We start from the raw sequence: 7993 nt of genomic DNA, 5'->3' as shown, positions 1-7993 counted from the left end.
TTAGATATTTCTTACAGACTCAAAACTTATGAATTTGGTATCCCAGGCACAAAATTTCTTTTAAAATTAGTGTATATTCTGATTTTGATTTTATAGGGTATAAGGTGGATAGAAAGAACACTTCTGAAACTTGTCAATTCATAGGATGGTCCTTAGTCTCATGGTCCAGTATAAAACAAAACTTTGTTGCACTTTCCACTGCTGAAGCTGAGTACATTGCCTTAAGAAGTTATGTGTCCCAAGTCAATTGGTTGAAGCAATAGATTCTAGATTTAGGATTACTTGTATATATAATTTTAATTCTGTGTGATAACATTAGTGTCATCTACATCTCTAAAAATCATATCCAACATTCAAGGACCAAACACATATATATAAGGCATCACTTTATTAGGGACCATCTTACCAAATGAGATATTGAGCTACACCATATAGCAACTGAAAACTAACTGGTTGACATCTTTATTAAACCACTGACCTTTGACACATTCAGCATCTTAAGGACCAGATTGGGTGTGATTGACATTAATGAATGAACTTGATTATTTATGAACTCTAAACTTTATATTTTCTGAACTTTTTTTTTATTTTTGTTTTTTTATCTTTCTTTGTTTCTGAGATTTCTTTTATTTTTTCTTAGATTATTAATTTTTGTTTATTTGAAATTTTTTTTTGTGTTTTCATCTCTTATGTCTTTGTTTTTCTTTCAGCTTTCTTTTAGTCACTACTAAAATGATATTTTATGCCTTGTTTTATTTTTTGAAAATTTCTAATCAATAATTGACATCCCTAAATCAATTAAAGAAATGAACATCATTGATTGTTTCTCTTCCTCTAATTCCTTTTAGCGGTGTAACTTTCTTTTCTAAATAAAATTTTATCTCAAATTAATAATTAGACTTTGCAATTGAGATCTTTTCTGCCTTCATACAATAATCTATCTTAAATAAATAATGTTTAATGTCATTAAATCACTTCCAAGCTTTCTTAATCTTGTTGTTGCATTTATTATATGAATTTGATTCTTCTTTGTTTACTCCTTATATTAGAGAATGATTTTTTTTTTAATATCTGGAAGATATTCTTACAACTAAGAATATTTAAAGCTTTTAGAAGGAGCTAGCTTGTAAAAATGACAAGAGAAATAAAATAAGCCAAAAAGAAAAAAATTGAAAAGATGTGCAATAATCACCAATAAAATTGAAAGATACACAAAGTATATCAAAAATCAAAAGATGCACAAAGTGTGCCAATCATTTGACAGGTGGTACAAAATGAATCCATAAAAAAGCAAGCTTCCTTCTCTTTCAAATCATTAAATCTTAGAATAATCCATGTGTCACTTAATATTTTTAAAAACTTCATTTCAAAATTTATGATTTTGACTAATTACTTTGATATATTATTCTATAAGATATTTTTCTGGAATGAAGTTTTGAATGGATCACTATTTCTTATTCGATTGCTTTTTCTGAGTTAGATCTTTATTTTCAAAAGATAAGATTTGCCCCGTAAGAAGACCAAGCTGGGGATAACATGATCAATTTTCTACAATTTTTCATATTTAAGCGATGTTAACTTATTTCTTACAAATTTTTAATTCAATCACATGAAAAATTTATCATAATCTTTCTTTGATAAAAAAACTTTATTTTTTTGTCATTTTATCATCTTTTCATTATTTTATATTTAATTTTTATTAGTTTTTAATGTTTGGGGAGTTGTTTGCTTCCATCCAGTCTTTTTCATCCACCACCACCTCCTCCTTCGTCTGATCAGGGTCCCTCATAATTGTAGTCTATTTTGATGTTTTTTGTGTGATTTTTTTCTTGTACTACTATTAGTTTTTTATTTGTATTCTCTTCTCTATATTTCATTTTTATTTCCTTCTCCTTTTTGTGATGTCGAAAGGGGGAATAGTGTTAGTGTTAGTATTGGTTCATTGTATTTTTGTTTTTTATACTAATGTTGTCAGTGTTGTTTCATTGTATTGTTATTTTTTACCACCTGCTTATTTTAGTAAAATTTGCATTTCTTTATTCGCACTGTTCTCCTTTACTTTGTGTTTCATTAATCTGCTTGAGTTTAATTTCCTAATAAATGTTTTCAATCATAAAAAAAGGAGGGATTATTGCAAACCTAGATTCAAGGATTATAATTTTGATGATAGTAAACATTTATGGTATTTTTGTTTCTCTACTATTGCCCTTCATATTAACTTTTCAGGTTCACAAGATCAATTGGAAATCAAGCCAGATTAAGATTGGGTAGATTAGGACTGAGTCAACTTTTAAGTGTAATTCCAGTGATTTTACTTTTTCTTGAGTCAAATGTAATAAGGTGGTTCCTAATACTAAGTAACCTTGCACACACACACACTAAGGGGGAGAAACTCTATCAACCTAAGAGTTTTTTTTTATTTTTGATCACATCATACAAGACAATCCAAAAATCATCCTAGATGATCTGTTAAAATCAGAAACCCTAATCAAGGCTCCTATGTTAAGACAATTGAATTAAGCAAATCATCTTAGATGATATTTACATCGTCTTAGATGATAGGCTCAAATAAAAAAGAATCAAATGCCAAACTATTTTAGGTATGATATTATTTTTAGAAATCATATAGGATGATCCCATATCATTCTTACAATCATGACTAAATTAGTCAGGTAACTAAGGAAAGTAATTACGGTTTGATTGATCGATCATATCATCTTAGATGATCATAGGATCATCTAGGACTTTCAGTTAGAAAAACCTTAAACTTCTCCTCAATTACCTGGATGACCAAATCGGTATGCTAGATGATCAGTTAAAATTCTCCATCATCCAAGAATATCACCTGGATGTCTAGAATGATGTGATGGATGATAATCCCTAATTTTGAACTAATCATACAGGGCGATTCAAGAATCATCTTTGATAATATGTTTTATTACTTCATCATCCAACATATCTTTTAGACGACAAGAATGATGTGCTGGACAATATGTATGATATTTAACTAATTGTACATAATGATGTACACATCGTTCTAGATGATCAGAACAAACAAGGCTTCTAATCGTCCAGCTCTCCCAGATCATCCTGGCTGATAAGTCTGAAAATTCACTGATCGTACAGGACGATATATCGATCATTCTGGATGACCTTTGATGGCATGTTGCAAATTAGGGCAAATTTTAAGTATTTTTTATAAGATCTCTTTTTTATTCAAGAGAAGATCTTTTGTTGGTGTCTTGATCTAAGAGAGCCAAAAGAAGGAGAGGGAGAGCTTGGGAGAGAGAGAAAGAGTATCTTGGGGAAGTTTATGAGAGGTTCACAATGGTTACTCCAAGAAAGGATCTGAGTCTTCTTCTCCAATCATCATCCCTGGTTTCTTGGACGTTCTAAAGAGGTCTTTTTCAGAAATCGATCAAGGTTCTCCGGCTACTTTAGGAGGAAGTAAAAAGAGGTTGGGTTCTCTGCCTCAACGGGCTTGGTGGAAAGGAGTTTGTAAAGGCTTCTCTGCCTTGTTGTAGGAGTAAAGGAGAGTCACTATGTTTTATTGCAATACCTAGATGAGAGACTCCAGGGATTTGACGTAAGTCAAGTTGATCGAATCACTATAAAATTTGGTGTGTTATTTCTTATTACATTTCTGCATTTTAGTTTATGTACTTTATTTTCATGTAGATGATAATATGGCTTGATGCTTTAAAATATTTCAAAAAGATTGTGCTTTTTTATTTAAGAATTTTTAAAACTACCAATTCACCCCCCTGGTTAGCCTCAGGCTAATTTATAAGGGCTTAAAAACCCTAATGAACTTTCAAGTGACACCTTCGAAATTAAAATCCAATGGAGTTCTATTGTGTTTATTTTTTTAGATTCAGACTCTCTATCTAAGAAAGACTTTACATTGTCCGAGGATAGTATATACCCCATCATAAGTTATCCTTTCGAGGAAAACTTAGAGATAGAGCTTCGTGGTGGCAATAAAAGCCTTATTGTCTAGGATTCAAACTAAGGAAAAATGCAAGCATGTCTTGTCCAATGATCCAAATCATATTTCAACTCTATAATCGAATCCTTCCTCCAATACACTAGGTCTTGATCCTGATGTTCCTAAGATTGATTATATTATCTTAGGCCTTCTTAGGAAATTACTAGATTGGTTGAGCATCTATGATGCCCTCATTCTATCAAAAGAAATGAGAGAATCTTTAATTAAAGCATTTATCAACCCAGAGATTTGTTTAACTCAATTAGCTATAACTTCCCAAAATGAGGGTTTCTACTTCAAGGAAATCTCAGAAGTAACCTTTTTTATGAGGATCTACTTATGAGGACTACAGATTATAATAGTCCACTCTATGTTTCTATAAATATGTGGAGTCTCAAGTTATATATACTTCTTATTTATTTAGGCTCATCGGTCAATATTATGAAAATAAAGATTCTCGCATACCTAAAAATAGACACGCATAAGCTCAGCATCGATAATATGATATTACATGGGTTTAATAAAAAAGGCAAAGAGGCTTTAGGTTAAATTATTCTCTCATTAGAAATAGGAGAGTTAAAAATATAAGCTAAATTTCATACAATTGATTTGACGATGTCCTTCAATGCACTTTTAGGTAGGCCTTCGATCCATAAATATAAGATGGTTCAATCTACCCTACACCAATGCATCAAGTATCAATGAGATGGGATTGAATATATGATTCGGGATAATTTGCAACTATTCTCTATTCATGAGATCAGGATCTATAAAGATGCTACGTACTTCACTACTAAAGGGTTCACTACTTATTTTTAAAGTAAATTTACAATCAAGAAGAAGAAAACTAATAAAGAAAGTGAAAAATGAAATAAAGAAGTCAAAAGAAAAAGAAAGAGTGAAGGAGAAAAGCAAAGAAAGAAAAGAAATTGATAATAAAGATGATGTTGAGGGTGTGATCTTTAGGCCTCCAAGCAGTTTCCCTCAATGAGGTGGGAGAATGACCCTGCGATTAAGGCTGTACTTCATTTGAAAGAAAAATACCCATGATGTACATTGAATTAGAGTCGAGTTCATATGATGAATCAAATGTATATGGTGCAAATATTGATATTAATTATAAAAAGATAAATCCTCCTCTAAAATTTAATATCACTTTAGAAAAAAATAGTGATCTAGAGGATAATTTTCCAAAAACTCAAAGTGATGAGCCTAAATTAACAATATATGAAAAGCTCAGTAGAAGAATTAAAGCCTTAACCTTGCCCCCACTATCCGTTGATGGGTTTGTCAGGTTAGTAATTAAGGATTCTCCTAATCTAAGTGGTGAAGTATGATGAGTCCAAAAGTTCTTCCCCAGTCCATCCACCTCAAGAAAGAAAAATGATGCAAACCTTGAGAAGGAAGATTTCAATGAATTAATGGAATTACCTTTTAAAAATTTTAATTTGTGTAAAAGAAATTATGTATCTAAAGGTCTAATGCAGGATCAATAGACCAAGGGCCAAGCCATTTACATAGATAAAACAAAAGAAACTTGAGTAGTGGTATCAATTTTGGTACCATTAGTTCATTTGATGATGATGAATTTTATCTCATGAAAAAGAATCATCTTAAATCTAAAAGGGTCCTTATTGAAACTGTTTATTCTCTTGATAGGATTTATTTAGAAACATTAGATGACTTAGATGAACTTCAAGTTCGAGATGCATCCTTTGAATTTCTACAACAACAACAAGAATCAAGCCTTTATCCCACAATGTGGGGTCGGCTACATGAATCCTTTTTTGCCATTGTGTCATGTTAGAAATCAAATTATCATTCAAATCTAAAAAAGAAAGATCATTTCTAATATTTTCTAACCAAGTATTTTTATGTTTGCCTCTACCTTTATTAACATAAGTCAAATCTAATACCTCAACCTTTATTAACATAAGTCAAATCGGGTCATCGAAAGGCCTCCGTTTAATGTGGCCAAATCATCTATGGTGACTCTCTCTAATCTTATCATCCACTGGAGCTACTCCAACCTTTTCATAAATATGCTCATTTTGTATCCTATCTCTAAGGGAAAAGCCACTCATCCTTTGCAATATTCTTAATATCACTAGACACTTTTTTCCACATTACATTAGTATCTACATGCACAGATAAAATCCTAAAATCTAAAATCTTATTCTAAAAAATACTTTTATTAATATTCTTTAAATACCCTCATCTAATCCTAAAAATTGTTTAACTTTATTTTTATTTCTACCCCTTTATCTTAAAGTCCAAAAGGAATAATCGATGTTGGGTATATAAATTTTTGCTCGTAATAACTTTACAATCCTTACAATCTAAATGATCAAATTTTCTTATAAGAAAATAATCAATCTATATTTTATAAGTGATAAGATTCTCATATCTTTTCTTAAATAAGGAATTAGCTATTAAGAAATAACAATAAAAGAAAAATCTAATATGGTCTTACCAACTTTATTTGTCATTCCAAACCAATAGCCACAATGAATGCTTTTAAAATCATCTACATTTCTATCAACATGTCTATTTAAATCTCCTATAATAGAAACTCTTTCTTCAAGAGGTATCTTTTGTATTAATTCTTCTAAATCATTCTAAATCTTTAATTTTGAACTCATATCCAAACCTACTTAAGGAATAAAAGCACTTATAATATTAACAATATTATCATCAAACACATTCTTTAAAGCTCTAATTCTATCTCCAATTGTATTATTTTTTTATAAAATTATCTTTCAAACTCTTATTTATAATAACACTTACATCATTTCTAGTATGACTCCAACACGAATATCATAGTTTATATCCTAAAATATCAATCTCCTTAGTCTTCTCTCCAACCCATTTAGTTTCCTGAATACACAAAATATTTATTATCCTATGAATCATAATATATATATGAATTCCATTAATTTTTCTGTAAGGGAGCATATATTCCAAGTTCTTATCCTAATTTTAGTGTTATGGACTAGCTTCTTTGCCCACATCCTGTTAAGATAGTTGCTATTTGCATGCTTTACATTTTTGCAACTTATGTAGTTTTGATGATTCCAAACATTATTGTTCAAATGTGTTGTTCTCTCCTAACAATTTTTTAGAAGAATTGTATTTGATCTTGTGTTTACTAACATTTCAGGAAGAACAAACTCCAGACTACGAAGACTTCAAATAAATTTCAGCATGAGATACTTTGTAAAATTTGAAGCTTACACTTATCTTTAAAATCAAATTGAAAGTGAGTGATTGTAATTTGAGTGAATAAAAACAAACACACACACATAAGGAGATCATATAAAATTTATACTGATCGTACAAGACGATATCATTTCGTACTGAACGATCAGACAGTTATCTCCTATTGAGCACATAGAACGAATAGGAACTTGCTCGGAAAATTTTTTCTAAGTCCTTTTCGTCCAGGACAAAATTAATTATCGTACAGGACGATTGGTTAACTGTAAAATTTTTGTCCAGACAAATTTAAATTATCGTCCGTGGCGACTGGTCCTCTGGAAAGATTTCGTCCAGATGAAATTAAAAATTGTCCAGGACGATCTGGTCTCTGGAAAATTTTCGTCCAGACGAAAATAAATTATCGTCCGTGGCGATTGGTCCTCTGGAAAATTTTCGTCCAGACGAAGTCAAGAATTGTCCAGGACGATCGGCTCTCTGTAAAAATTTCGTCCAGACGAACATATTTTCGTCCAAACGATTAACCGACTTAGAACAGTTTTCAACAGTTTCTAGAACCGACCTTGTAATAACCGTTCGTACCGGACGAACCTAGTTCGTACGGGACGAACCTAGTTCGTACGGGACGTTCGTACGGGACGAACCTAGTTCGTACGGGACGAACCTAGTTCGTACGGGACGTTCGTACGGGACGAACCTAGTTCGTACGGGACGAACCTAGTTCGTACGGGACGTTCGTACGGGACGAACCTAGTTCGTACGGGACGATCAGCTGTACGAAGACATTTC

This window comes from Dendrobium catenatum, unplaced genomic scaffold (genome assembly GCF_001605985.2).
Source record: "Dendrobium catenatum unplaced genomic scaffold, ASM160598v2 fragScaff_scaffold_404, whole genome shotgun sequence".
NCBI classification, from domain to species: Eukaryota; Viridiplantae; Streptophyta; class Magnoliopsida; order Asparagales; family Orchidaceae; genus Dendrobium; species Dendrobium catenatum.
This window is presented reverse-complemented; position numbering follows the sequence as displayed.